The sequence below is a fragment of the Paroedura picta genome, chromosome 17, assembly GCF_049243985.1.
Source record: "Paroedura picta isolate Pp20150507F chromosome 17, Ppicta_v3.0, whole genome shotgun sequence".
Taxonomy (NCBI): Eukaryota; Metazoa; Chordata; class Lepidosauria; order Squamata; family Gekkonidae; genus Paroedura; species Paroedura picta.
In genome coordinates, this window is record NC_135385.1 from 19,874,960 (window position 1) to 19,887,990 (window position 13,031).

Consider the following 13,031-nt stretch of genomic DNA (forward strand, 5'->3'; position numbering starts at 1 on the left):
ACAGTGGCTCATGGGAATTGTAGTCCATGGACATCTGGAGCGTTGGAGTTTGGCCACCCCGGATTACATTCCAGTTGGGTTTTATTGGCCCCTAGCTTGAGTGTGGGGCTTTTTTTGTTTAGGGAAGGCTGCTAAAAGTCAACAGAATAGTCAAATACCATCAAACACAAAATTAACGTTTTAAAAAAAAAACAACCAGAGGGCTGTGTTAGAACAAAAAGATACTTTAACCATCGATGAGTTTGAGATATGGGGATAATTACAAAAATGAATTCATCAGCATGAAGCTGTGACATTCACTTCTTCGTAAATGAATCATGAGACAATGGCATGAAAGGCTTCTGTAAGCGAATGACTGGCCAGTTCATCGTGTCGGATTTTAGTCTGGAACAACCAGGGTCAGCCCTACTGCAGCTTTTGCTCAACTTTTTTTTTTTTTTTTTTTTTTACAATTGAGAACCCCTCGAAACATCCTTCAGGGTTCGAGGAACCCCAGAAGGGGCACATTGGGGCAGAACATGGTTGGGAAGCATAGCCCACCTGGCGCACCTCCCCTCCCCACTCCCTCCAGGCCCCTCATTGGCCATTTGGGCAGGGGAAGGCGGATCAACAAGGCCACAGATGGTCCTATTGCCCGATAAATACTCAACACATATTTGCCTGCCAGCTGAGAATATCTGGCCCGCCCACTGTCCCCTAAATCGGGTACTCAGGAGGGGCTGGCAACGGCCGAGTTCCCGAAACACTCCCAAGAAAGCCGCTCGGAAACCACACACGCTGCCTTTAAACGTGTGGAAGACGAGACCTTGGTTTCCTGCGGCTCGACTCGCCGGCCTCCATTAATTTTGCCACTGCACACAACCGCATGACCCAAACTGCACACACACACACACAAAAGACCCCAAGCGCCATCCTTCTGGGTAGTTTGTCACCATCTGGCGTCTGGAAGTCTCTCGAACGTGCACAAATGGAGCAAGACCGGGAAAAGAGGGAGCGTGGCACTTTTGGCCTGCCGACAGACGGAACAGCGCAGTCCCCGTAAATCCTTCACCAGCGTTTCTGCATTCCTCGCTTGGTCACCTTGACCTGAGTAATCCTACAAAACGGGTCACAAACTACACCCATTTCACAGGTGCAACCGCAGAGGCGGGAAGCCTTGCCGCACACCCGGACTCAGGCTCGGCCAGATCGCTGAGGTCCACAGGGTCCTTTGGCATGCGTTTGGCATGCGTTTGGCGGAAGGAAACATGTTGATTTTAAGGCACGCCGAAAGAGGTGATTGGCAACCTGACACAGCCTTCCTTCTGGCCCCGAGGGTTTCGACATCATTGGCTGTTTCCCTGCTCAAATCATTTACTCTGTCCCCATTTCCTATCTGCTGTCCTAGATAGAAGAGCGCGGGTCTCTGCGACATGGCCTGCGGCTAACGGAGAGGCAGGGCGACGATGGCAGCGTTTTCATCAGAAGCCGATAGGCGAAACGGGAGGGGCCGCAGAGGTCTTCCCCACCCCACCCTCACCCCCACACAAGTCTCTTTCCCTCCCCAACGAGAGGCATACCCGGAACGGCTCCCCACCAGGAGTCAAAGACAGAGGGACGGGCCGTTCAAGCCAGCGACTGACACAGGGAGTAAAATTTCATTTTTGACTCTAGGAGCCTTTATGAAGGTGGGCAGGAAGTCCACCCCAGCCTTCCCAAGTCAGCCCAACTTTGAGGGCATGAAGAAACCCGGCCGAAATCCTTTCGTCGGGGCAAGGAAGTCAGAATTGCAAGAGCTCCACTGGATCAGAGGTAGCCAAACTGTGGCTCTCCGGATGTCTGTGGACAACAATTCCCATAAGCCCCTGGCCAGCACATGGGAACTGTAGTCCGCGGACATCTTGAGAGCCACAGTTTGGCCACCCTTGCCATTGGATAATGCCACAAGGCAAGTTCCTGAGTCCCTCAGGTCGGTTTCTGACTTGATGCCCATTCCCCCGAGCAACACATGACGATGACAACTCATGCATCGCCAGAGAAACATGAGGCTATCCCAGACTAAGGGGCCTGGCGGGTCACCGTTATCGTGCGCTGGATCGGCGCAAGGCCTCCTTTGAGATATTTCACGTAGTCCAGGGTAGGCTCCTGGTTGCTTAGAGGCGGCCTGGCGACCTCTTTAAATCGAACGAGCCATTGCACATTCTCGTGGCTGACAGCTGCAGGCCTTGAGGAGCGCAACGGATTGCTCTGACCCAACCGAAATGACTCACTCCCCAGCGAAGCACGGAAGTTGCGACGCACAAGCCGCAGGCATGAGGAAGACATGGAAGAAGGACGGTGGTGGCTGCCAGGCGGGCACCCCGACACGAGGCCCGTGTCACTGGGCGTCAGCGGCAGAGTCGCTGAAGCGAGATCTCGGCTTCCTCCTTCCAGGGAGTGTGTGGAAATGTCCCCCGACGACATCTGTAAGGATGCTGGGAACTGGGAACCGTCTCCAACACCCACCCCCCTTTTCACCAGAAGCCAAGGTCACCCCAAAGCTGCTCCCCGCTGGCCGGAAGCTCTTTCAGGTGAGTGAACCTGGTTCAGAGCTCCCCTTTAACTCATTAGCTCCCAGTTCATTTGTGGATCCTACAAGCCTATGCTGGCTCCGGAGACAGCCACGAGGAGACGGCTGGAGAGCAGCCTGAAGGGCAAAGTCAAGGCCCAGAGATGTACGAGCTCACTGTGCCGGAAGGGAGCTCATGCCTGGAAATCACTTCCCATTACTCTGGGAGGCAAAGCAGGCAGGAAAAGGCCGTCCCCTAAAACCAAGGGCCGCTTTCAACCGCAAACGTTCGTGCGAATTCGTGACGCCAAACCCAACGGGCGGGAGAAGGTTCTTGTTTGGCAATGAGGAAGAGCAAGAACGATTGTGTATAGAGATTCAGCCGCTGTGCTTCTGTTTTAGGAGAATGGCGCTCGAGCCCCGCTGGACCCGACCATGCCGTCCATCCGGGCCCACACCCTATTGTCCACACTGACTGACCAGTGGCCTTCGAGGGCCGACAGACACTGCCTCCTGGCCCTGGGATTCAGAATTAATGAATTCTGGGTGGGATGGTTCCGAAAGTCCCGGAAGGATTCGTCCTCCGGGAATCTGCCTAGCCCCGTTTAAAGCCACCCATGCTAACGGTGAATTCCAGAATGTCATTACAAGATCACCTCACCCGCTCTCTGCCCGGAAGAAACGCCCGCAGCGGAACTGGAGACGCCTCCCTTGGCATGGCCAGTTATCAGAAACTTGCAAAAACGGGAGGTTTCTTACAGGGGTTGGTTGCCCCCCAAGGCTCCAATTTGCTCCCATAGCAACAGTCGGCTCTCGACAAGAGCACAAGGAGTACAGCTGCAGCCACTGCGCACCAGTCAGCGGAGAACTGTGGCGGAAAGGAAAGCAGAAGGACAGAGTCCCAGATACTTGCAGAAGGCAGAAGGGGGGTTACAAAAAGCAGCTGCCCTCAGGGTAGCCGGGGGGGGGGGGTGAGGCAAGGGGTGCCTAACTGTGGCTCTCCAGAGGTCCATGGTTTACACATCTGCTGGCAGGGGCTCATGGGAATTGTAGTCCATGGACCGCTGGAGAGCCACAGTTTGGAACCCCAGGGTTGCCATCTTCTCTCCAGGGCAGACTGGAGGAGACGCCAGGGATAAAATTTGCGACTTGTGGGTCATAGAAAAGGTGGTAAGCTACTATCTTTAACTATTTCACATATTCTAAGGGGCTGCTTCCGGTCACAAACTGGATGATGGGCCCACGAGTCCTATGGGAGAGAGGCCGTTTAGAATAATAATAAAATAATAACAATCACAATAATAAACTTGTCTAAACTCCGTTATAACTGTCATAACCTCTGCGCATTTTTGCCGACGCATCTAAAATACAGGCAGAAGCGCCTTAACTGCAACGCAAAACAAATGCGGAAATGGCGATTTTGAAGCCGTTTCCAGAGGGTTCGGACGGACTCACAAACCGGATAACTTTGGGCGAGGTCTATATCCTTCACGAGATCCGAAGCAGCGAGAACCACCAGAAATGGAAGCAACTGGAAATCCCTCCTGGGACGGGTTCCATCTTAGCCACCTTGCTTTAAAAGGTACAGTTGTTTCAACAAGACCGTCTCAGCCTAAAAAGGAGCATTGACTTCCACACAGCCCAAATGGCTGCTTGGGTGCAGCTGTCGGCAAGACGCTGGTGCTTTAAGAAGGACAACTGGTGTTGTGTTCATATATGGGGTGAATGCCAGCCCACCAGCAGCTGCCCCTTGGAATAACCGCTAGGCCATAATCTACCCTGGTCGTGCCTTTGGCCCCTTTGAGATCCCAGAGGGACGACCCGACCCGACAGGTGCTGTGGTGGTTCTTCCTCGTTGCTGCCATGCTATTGGGATTCAAGGAACGTCCCCCCCGCTCCCGGAAGTCTTAATGGAATTGATACACTACAGCAAGCCCAGCTGCTGCAGATTGGATGGCAGGCTTAGGAACATACACAAATCCCTCCTGGGCCATGGGGAAGACTGGCTATTTGGGGGCCATATCCGCCTCACATGGCTTTTATTGCACTTCTGAGACGCCGGGTAAAACACAAAATATTTTAAATTGCTGTGTTGCTTTTTCTCGTGCTTCCCCTCTTGCTTTAATGCAAAGACAAAAGATTGTATTTGACGGTTTCCCCCACCCCTTCCCTGGCTTGCTACCGTAACGCTTGGATTCCCAATTGGCTATCAAGGGCTTTGCTTTAGAACCGGGGTGGGCCAGACTGTGGCCTTCCAGCTATCCATGGGCTGCCACTCCCATAAACCTTGCCAGCACAGACTGGATCATGGGAATTGTAGTCCAACCGGAGAGTCACAGTCCGGCCACCCCTGCTTTAGAATTCCCTGGCATTTGGGTCTCTCTCCCAAAAAGCCAACGGCCCCGTTCTGCGGGATGACGCAGCCGCCAGCCTCACCCACAAAACGGTCCAGAAATTTATTCCGCGGGCGAAGTCGGCTTCCGGGGGCACACAACGAGAGCGTTGAGTCCAAACAAACAACGGCAATGAACCTTCCTACCTCTCTTCCCTCCCTCGGGTAGAACTGGCTTGCCTCAAGGTAATAACAGCCACTTTCAGCCCTCCAAGAAGAACCCTAAGAGTATCATTACCCGCCCCCGTCCCTTGCTGAAAACCACATCTCTTCGCCTCGAGGCTCAGCAAGGTGGGCCTCCTCGCAAGACTAAACGCTCGGTTTGCCGGTGAGGATGCACTTTTCCAACCCACGCTCACCAGCCGCAAGAGACAGACACGGTCCGGGGCCAAGCACAAGAGCCCCATCTGTTTGTCTCCACTTACTGCTTGGAGAGAAAAGTGCATGTCTGCAAACGCAAGCCCCCTCTGCTTCCCCCTGAGAGGCATAATACTTACCCCGTACATTCCAATTCATATCTTCAGAGCGCTTACACACACATCAGTTAGTTAATGTGTCACCTGGCAGAGTATGTTGAAGATTTACCTTCGCAGCGAGCCTTATTTTATGGGGGCTAGAGGTCTTCTCGACAGCCGGGGAAACGGCGCCACGAAACCCACCGTTATCTTTTTGCAGAGATAAGGCTGGGGGGCTGGGCTAATCATTAGAGGGGAGACCTCTACTGAAAAAGGCAGTGGTGTCGGAGACGGTTTTAACTTGAGCGCTGGTCTTTGGGCTAGATGAAGCAATGGGATGCACGATGTGAAAAGAGCAGAAGTGACGCGGGTAAGTCAAGGGTAAAACTTTGCTCCACCCAGCCACAAATTACCTGGGCGGACCCTGACTATCTACTCCCCTTCAGACCTGAACATTATTACTTGTAATAATAGGGGAATTGTACCAATGACCTTGCAGGGGTGGCCAAATTGTGGCTCTCCAGATGTCCATGGACTGCAATTCCCTTGAGCTCCTGACAGACTGTGCTGGCAAGGGCTTGTGGGAACTGTAGTCCATGGACATCTGGAGAGCCACAGTTAGGCCAACCCAGCGGATTTTCATTAAAGGTTACACGGTAGTGGTTTTGAAAGGGTTCTGTTTAAGAAATAACACGAAAAGAAAAATATCCTCGCATTTCATCAGCCGTTGTCTGGATGCTGCAATTTGACTCTTCAAACATCATGAACAAGCCAGAGTGCATTTGCGATGGACACCAACATTGCCCCTGGTCAAAATCAGGCATCCTTACTCTCCTGCACTTGCTTAGAGCGACAGGACTCTTCCACCGACTCCTGTTATGGCGGTGATGTCCTTGACAACCCAAAGCAAAATTTCTTTCCTGGCAACTGTGATTCTTAAGGAGAATTAAAGAAATTCCACATGCTGAGAAGAAAAAAAAAACTGCATGCGTGTTTGTGTGAAGTGCTGTTAAGCAGCTTCCGACTTATGGCGACCCTAAAATTAATGTCTTCCAAAATGTCCTATCCTTCACAGCCTCGCTCAGGGCTTGCAAACTGAGGACCGTGGCTTCCCCAATTGAGTCCATCCATCGGCTGGGTCTTCCTCTTTTCGGCCGCCTTCATCTTTCCCCAGCGTTATTATCTTTTCCGGTGACTCTTTGCCTTTTCATGTTGTGACCCAAGTACGATAGCCTCAGTTCAATCGTTTCTGTATCCGGGGAGAGTTCAGGCTTGATTTCATCAAGAACCCACTTATCGGTCTTTTGGGGGGTCCACGGTAGCCGTGAAACTCTCCTCCTTCACCACGTTTCCAGTGGAATAAACTAACCTGGGTTTATTAAGCTGCTGGCATTCGTAGGGCACAACTGATTGGAAACAAGTTGAAGGTTTCAGTTTTGGCACACTGCACAAGTAGGGGGGGGATGATGGAGGCAGCGTGTTGTGCTTGGCAATTAACTCGGTTCTCGCCTGCCAAACAAGCTCTGGCTTATTCCTGGTGACTTAATACTCTCTTCCAAGACTCTCCAAGTCTAGTGTGGGATAATTACCATTGTATCTCTCCTCTAATGATCCCCGGCCGGAGCACGTGGGGTCGATCAGCCCTCACTCCATCCCGCTCTTGGCAGACCTATTTCTGTTTCGGAGCTGGGCCTCCACCAAGTGCTATCAAAGCATTTTACGGGGCCAAAAACACAACTTGTTTTTGACGCAGGATTCGTTTATACGAAAACAGGCCCCGATATCCAGGTTCCTTTGCAAGCAATTCCATCTGCTTCTAGCCATCCTCCGGTAGCGGAGAATGTACTTTATCAATTTAAATTATTATTTCTCAGCTTGCTTCTCAACCAACTACCACAACGTAAATGTACTCTATGAACAATCCTACCCCACCACCCTATTTCAACAGGACCCGTTCAACACTACCAGTTGTGTAAGAACAAGGCCCAACAACTTCAGCAGGCACACGCAGCACAACAGTCCCAAAACAAACGGGCGGAAAGCAAACTGCACAAAACCAGATTCAAGTGGGTAGCCGTGTTGGTCTGAAGCAGCACAACAAAACAAAATCGGAGTCCAGTGGCACCTTGAAGACCAACAAAGATTTATTTCAGAAATGCTTTCGAGTGCAAGCACCCTTCCCTCAAGTCAGTTCATAGTCTGAGGAAGAGTGCTTGCAACTCAAAAGCCTTGAATAAATCTTCGTTGGTCTTAAAGGTGCCCCTGGACTCTGATTTAGTTTTGTTGTGCAAAGCCAATTAATGAGGTGAGACACTTTCATCTGGCACCCAAAACTTCAAATGCTTGCTTTGCATGATAAAGCATCCAGATCTCTGTCCCTAACAATAAAGGCCGCTGAGAGAGATGCTGGAGACAGCATCAGTGAAACGGGGCAACAAACCAAACTCAGCCCAACCTAGCTAAGAAGGCACCATTTCGCTAAGCGGCCAAAAGACTAGCACCTATTTCCACGAAAATGCTGCGCCGGGCTCTGGATTTCAATACTGAAAAAAAACGAATTGGCCGTGTCCTCTTTCTCCAGGCTTCCTAATTTCAAAAGGTAAAAGCAAGGACATGTGCGTATGAGCGTGCACGCACGTGTACACACATATACAGCAGAACGTGACCAGAAATAGAAGAGCTCCATCATTCTAGTTAAAGTCAACACGCAGCAGCAACTGGCATGGAAAAGATTTCCGTGAGCTTGCAGAACCCGGGAGCCCGGAGCACTCTGGGAAAAACCGCCTGGTCTGCCTTCTGCCAAGGCCCACTGCGATGCTTAGCTGGATTTAAAGCAGAAAGCACCCACTGGCCCCTGAGCCGGACATCAAATCCCCTGTCCTTCTAATTACTTTGCTAAAAATGCCATTATCCGAGCTGTCAAGGCCTGGCACTCGGTTGAAAGGACAGCAGGCTGGCGCAGAAGGAGGCTCAGAGGGGCAGGGGGAGAAATTAGGGGACCCTGCAATCACTGCCAGCTGTAAATTCTTCAGGGTGCGCCTCCCCTCGCCCCTGTTCTCTCTCACCAGGTTTAAGACAAGCTGCCACAGCAGCTCTTAACGGAACCTATGTCAACATCATGTTTTTTCGCCATTTCCCCATGGCAAAAAAGCGTGCTGTAGCATTCAACAATTTCCCTTCAGGGTAGCACTGGGCAGGAGGGGGGAGGAATGTGGGGAGAACAAGGCGACGTCCTCTTTCCCCTTTGCCTCTGGAACAACGGCGAGGCGTGATAAAAGCAGAGGGAGACGAATATTCTTGTTCCGTGGGGCTAAAGACCAGGAAGCCGGGCCTCTCGTGACCTGACGTGAAGAGACGTGGGCAGACAGCTTAAAAGCCGCAAATCACACACAGGCGTGCAGGCCAGAGCAAGGCAGGGCTTTTGGGATCTCAGAGGGAAGGGCTGGGGGAAGGCAGGCAAGGAAACCAATAAGGCCGTTCAACTCACTCCCAAGAAAACGTCAACCTGTACAGGGAATCGGTAAGGGCTGGAGAGGCACCTCCCATGTTTGGCTTCATGGTCCCCTTTCCTGAGAGGGGCAGGATGCGGTAGCCGTCAGTGTACGCTGGCACACCAAGCAGGAAATGGGCGAGAGCGACTTCCTGTTTCCAATGCCGCTATACAGGTCTAAGGACCACACAAGTGCTTGCCAATCGTTTCGACTTCCTTTGTTCCGTCTGTGTGGAAGACAGAATTCAGAGAGAAACAAAACACGCACGGCCATCGGGCCCAGTTCTTGTGGGCTGAAACACCCTTTTCAACTCCATCCCACGTTGCTTTGGGGCCATGATCCAACACAGGAAGGGGCTGTGGATGAGCAGGAACATCTGCTTGGCATGCAGAAGGTCCCAGGTTCAATCCCCAGCACCTCCAGTTAAAAGGACCAGGGAGGAGGTGATGAGAAAGACCTCTCTCCTTGAAGTCCTGGAGAGCCACTGTCAGCTTGGCGGTACTGACCTTGACAGACCGATGCTGTGATTCAGAGTAAGGCAATTTCGTGTTCAACTCGATCACCTGTTATTCAATCTACAACTCAAACAGCTTGAGCTCCTGTGGAAGCTCCCCTGCACCTTTCAACCTGCTCTTCTCAGAGGAAGATCTGAGCTTAAAACAGTCCCGTTCTAAGCTTCAATTCCTCTCTCGAGCCACTGTTTTTTATGCTATGAAGTGCTTTTTCAGCCCATTTAAAATCGGGCCCAGAGACAGAACTTGTCTAGATTCTTATAAGGAAGTCTTCCAACAAGAAGCAAAACAAGATGCGTGAATCACATATAGACCGTATCTCCCCAATTACTCACCCAGAAGGCAGGCAATATAGATGAGTAAAAAATCTGGGAGAAATGGGCCGGATGCCAGACTCCAGCCAAAGGCAACCAGTGCAAGGAGGTATCTGGTCTGCTGTTGGGGGGGAAACAAGGACAGGATAAATTGCTGGGTCTCACAGCCTTGTCAGTAGATAAAAGATACAAAAGAGACATATGGGGAGGGGGGGGGTCATGTGGAAGTGAAGAAGAAGAGTTGGTTCTTATATGCCACTTTTCTTTACCTGAAGGAGGCTCAAAGCAGCTTACAGTCGCCTTCCCATTCCTCTCCCCACAACAGACACCCTGTGAGTTGGGTGAGGCTGAGAGAGCCCTGATATTCCTGCTCGGTCAGAACAGTTTTATCAGTGCCATGGCGAGCCCAAGGTCACCCAGCTGGCTGCATGTGGGGGAGTGCAGAATCGAACCCGGCTTGCCAGATCAGAAGTCCACAATCCTAGCCACTATACCAAACTGGCCATGTAAGGAACCAGAAAAGAATGACGAAAAACAGGAATGCTAAGTCCGCTGGCCTCAAACCTTTTCAGAAAGCAAAACCAAAAAGCGTTTCCTTTATGACGCACAGATGATAACCCAAAATACAAACAACATTGGAAGGATAAACATTTCAAACGCAAAAGAGGACCTCAACCACACCCACGGGTAAAGCCTCTATAGAGCCCGGCCCCTCTTTACACGTGTTCTGTTTTCGGAGAGCTGGGCTCTCTTATTTACTCTTCACATTCAGAAGCCATACTTCCTCTGAGTAATATACATGCCGGAAACCCTGCTTTGCCTTCACAACAATCCTGTGAAGTAGGCCAAGCTGAGACACAGCAATTGTCCAAGGGTGTCTTTGACAAGGAGGGATTGAAACCTGGGTCCCCATCCATTCTTCTACAATGGCTCAACAAATCCCCAAGATACAAAGAGTTACCCCTTCCAGACATACTTGGGCAAATGAATGAGTTACTCATATTCTTCTATGCTCCCAAACCAAGACAGTTTGATCATGGGAGGAAGATAGTACTGGACACTCATCCCAAGCAATCTAGGACTCTTGATTCTCTCCATCAAGGGGATCTAATAACCACCTTTAAGTAGTTAAAAGGAATGGAGGATGAAGCAGAATTGTTCTCTCTTGCCCCAGAGGGACAAACCAGAACTAATGGGATGAAATTAATGCATAAGAAATTCCAACTAACCATCCGGAAGAAGTTCCTGACAGTTAGAGCGATTCCTCAGTGGAACAGGCTTCCTCGGGCGGTGGTGGGTTCTCCATCTTTGGAGATTTTTAAACAGAGGCTGGAGAGCCATCTGACGGAGAGGCTGATTCTGGGAAGGCTCAAGGGGGTGTCGGGTGACTGTGGGTGAGAAATAGGGTCATGAGTGTCCTGCATTATGTGGGGGTTCAGACTAGATGACCCAGGAGATCCCTTCCAACTCTGTGATTCTATGTTTCTATAAGCAACTGTCCACAAAAGAACGCATTAAACCAACAGGCACCAAATTTGTTACTGACAAAACAGACTGCAGAACCTTTAACAAGACCAACCGTGTTCATAACCTTATTTATTTATAGATTCAAACAGCCGTGTTGGTCTGAAGTAGCACAATAAAATCAGAGTCCAGTAGCACCTTTAAGACCAACAAAGATTTATTTAGTTTAGGTTCTTCTGACATTATTTGCAGAAAACTGCCACGCAGAAAAAGGAAAACAGAGTCAACATCTCTTAACACAAGCACAGCCTCAAAACGGTGCCATTGCTTCGTAAAAGCTGGCCCTCTCAGAAAGGTACAAATATCGCTTTCTGAGAAGGGTAATCTTTAGGGAACACACAACTGCCTGGATGAGGAAAAAGAGTGCGCGAGAATGTTTCTTGATCTTGCAGGCAGTTTGATTTCAAGTAGTCCCTCATGATTTCCCGGCGCTCGCAAAAAGACACTCATACGGCAGAAGCGACACAAGCATATTTTCAAAAATTCACGGACTGGCTGCAGCCCAGAGAGCGACTGCCTGCAGAACGAACTGTAAAAACACTTGTATGTTCACTGCCACTTTTAATTGTCACAAGGACACGGATGAACGTGAACACACACAAGCACAGTGCGTGTAATTTTAAGCCAGTGCAAGTTAATTTTGCTTATTGGCTCGCAAGTGCCCATACACACACCTTATACATACACACACCATATAATGAGGTCTACATCACTTAGGATCTTGATGCACAAACTCCCGGAAACCCCTTACGAAACACGGTCACTGCATATCTGAATGTATCACAGTTTCAGCAATGTTAAGGTAAACTGGGATTCTTGCTTTATAAATTAAGCAGGGTTTTTGTACCCCACTTTTCTTTACCGGCGTAAGGAGTCTCAAAGCGGCTCACAATTGCTTTTCTTTTCCTCTCCCCACAAGAGGAATCTTGTGAGGGAGGTGGGACTGAGAGAGCTCTGAGAGAACTGTGACTGGCCCAAGGTCATCCAGCAAGCCTCACGTGGAGAAGGAGCGCGAAATCAAACCCAGTTCTCCAATTAGAGGCCACCAATCATAGCCACGACACCATGCCAGTTCTAATGGTTTATTTAAAGACTTTACAGTTCAGAAAGGTAGCACCCTCATGGAAATCTGGGTTTTTAAAAAATGTATTCTACAATAGCATGCAGAGATATGAAAAACGGCGATTCAGGCCAACAACCAACCCACCTCAATAAAACGTGGAATCCTCTAACCGGAGAACTGCATCAGCTCAAAGAATCCGCACAGGTAGCCAAGAAACGACAGCTCCCGGCTCTGTCTGACCTTAGGCTAGGAGCTTTGCTTCAACTTGATGCTCTTGTTCTGCCCTGTCCAGTTGGCGCCAGGAACGCCTCCCAACCTCCCAGCTAGGTAACAAGACTCAGCTCTACTGTGGCACAATCATAGCATCCCCTACGAGGTAGTTCAAAAATTCAAGAAAGGATGGGTTTTTTAAATAGAACTGGGCTCGTGGGAATTGTAGTCCATGAACATCTGGAGAGCTAGAGCTTGGCCTCCCCTGCAATATACATTGTAGGGCTTCCAGATCCCCCCCTGGACAGAAAGGAGCGATATGGGGTGGGGGCGAGGGGTAGAGTAGCCAAATCCAGGCTGGAAACTTCTGGAGATTATGTTACATAGATAGATATATTTCACAGTCTTTTATTTTTGAATTGGGATACTGATTGTTACACTGGTCTAAAGGGCTGAAAATCAAACTCTTGGTCTTGGGTTACGTGCCCCCCCCCCCATTCAAGGACGCAGAGAGCACCCAGGCTAGCCCTGAAGTAGGGTCAG

General features: G+C 50.2%; 1 protein-coding gene and 1 long non-coding RNA gene across 4 annotated transcripts in view; one reads left to right on the forward strand and one right to left on the reverse strand.

Moving 5' to 3' along the window:
- CAPN15 (calpain 15) overlaps nucleotides 1–13,031 on the reverse strand; it is a 71,281-nt gene that overhangs the window by 57,179 nt on the left and 1,071 nt on the right. Inside the window, exon 1 of one of the 3 annotated variants that reach the window (XM_077317139.1) lies at nucleotides 12,423–12,670. The exons of the other annotated variants lie outside the window; for them this stretch is intronic. The gene's annotated coding sequence lies outside the window, so the exon portion shown is untranslated. Of the gene's footprint in view, nucleotides 1–12,422; nucleotides 12,671–13,031 lie in introns of those variants that run through there. 3 annotated transcript variants of the gene reach the window in all.
- Nucleotides 5,497–6,359, forward strand: LOC143827397 (uncharacterized). The gene is made up of 2 exons (XR_013227293.1): nucleotides 5,497–5,744; nucleotides 6,099–6,359. It is a non-coding gene; the product is annotated as an uncharacterized LOC143827397 (long non-coding RNA).